Genomic DNA, 1,716 nt, shown 5'->3' on the forward strand with positions numbered 1-1,716 from the left:
GACTAACGCAATTTGTTTACTAATATCGAACCTTTGACTTACTTGCAAATCACATCGAGGAACAGGATCAGAACCAGGAGTGGAGGTGTTGATCGGAGGAGCCACAGGTGTACTCACTCCGGGTGGACCAGTAATTGGAGGTTTGTTAGGAACTTTAGTTTTAATCTCTACAAAACAATACAAAATAATAAGAAACAAGGCAAATTTCATTAGATCGAATAGTCCATTTGTCTACAGTGTATTGAATTTGGTTGTTCAAACCGGAGAAAGCTTGAACCGGCAGACGAGCCCCCAATTTATGTTACGACCGTCTAGGGCCAGTGGCAACATAAATGAAACGCGCACTCACCATCAAGATATTATCAAACAAAAAAAAGATTTATTAAACTCATGAAAATGAGTAACAAAAGGGAACAAATTCAGGAGTGGACAAGGCCAAAATAACAAACAAAAGTTAACTAATTTTAGTATACCCTTTAAATTCTCTAACCAAAATAAAACATAGAAAAAAATAAAAGAAATACAACACAACTTCCCTAACTCCCTTAACCCAAAACATAGAACAAACAATATAAAAGAAATGGCGTCACACTCCCTACTTCCCTTAAACTAAATATTTACAAATACAATTAGAACTCAACTAAAACAAGAGCAAGTTTTTCACAGTGCCCACAAGCACAAAGGAACCCCGAAAACAAAGCAAAACAAATGGCACGCATTCGGCCTCATAGAGTGTTTGGGGAGGTCCTTTTCACTGGAACCAGGACAGGACCAATCAGGAGCAGACCAATCAGGATCTCTGCTGGCTTGAGTACAGGCCACGCCTTTTCCTGCACAGACACACTCAGAAATACATACACATAGTTCAAAAGACCCGAGCTGTAACAGTATTGATACTTACCAGTAACAGAAACTAATAAGCGTTGATCAGGCGTGTCACACTCGTTAATATCCCGACACTAACGTTGCGTGATATAGCGGTTTCTCATCACCGCAGGAGAGCGAGAGAGAGAGATAAACACATTTTTGTTTCATTATGTGTGGGAAATGTGAGGCCATGGTCACAGCTGAGGAAAGTCAGTGCTGCAGGGAGTTAGATGCATACTGGGCCTTAGTGGAGAATGTGACCCCCACACTTGCTGTGCAGCGTCTGACTCTGCACCCAGGCTTTGAGGCTTGCTGTCTAAAACCATATGTGCTACAGACAGCCTATATGCACTTCAGAGAGGAGCATGGACCTCTCCAGGCCAGAAGACACATGTATGTTTAGGGCAGAGATCATTTATTATTCTGAGCTAAATACTTGTATGTATAAATACATAGTAAATTAAAGATTTGAATATTAAAAACATCTGAATCATTTAGTTTTTTTTTTCCAATTACAAGTTGCCTATATTTAGGTCACAACTACCTGCATAAAGGTTTTGAATGGCCCCATTTTGGTGACACTCAACAAAAAATAATCACAATCACAAATTGTCTTACTGCATAAAAACTTGTTTATGAAGTTTACATCAGATAAATATCAAGCAGATCTACATTTATGGTTAATTCAATTCAGTTTTATTTATACAGCACTAAATCAACAAATATTATTTCCTAGCATTGTTAATACCTAACTCAAAACACAACATTGCAACTGTTAAAGGGGTCATATGATGAGATTTCAATTTTTCCTTTCTCTTTGGAGTGTTACAAGCTCTTGGTGCATAAAGA

Source organism: Sinocyclocheilus anshuiensis, unplaced genomic scaffold (assembly GCF_001515605.1).
Source record: "Sinocyclocheilus anshuiensis isolate Anshui unplaced genomic scaffold, SAMN03320099.WGS_v1.1 scaffold2681, whole genome shotgun sequence".
NCBI classification, from domain to species: domain Eukaryota; kingdom Metazoa; phylum Chordata; class Actinopteri; order Cypriniformes; family Cyprinidae; genus Sinocyclocheilus; species Sinocyclocheilus anshuiensis.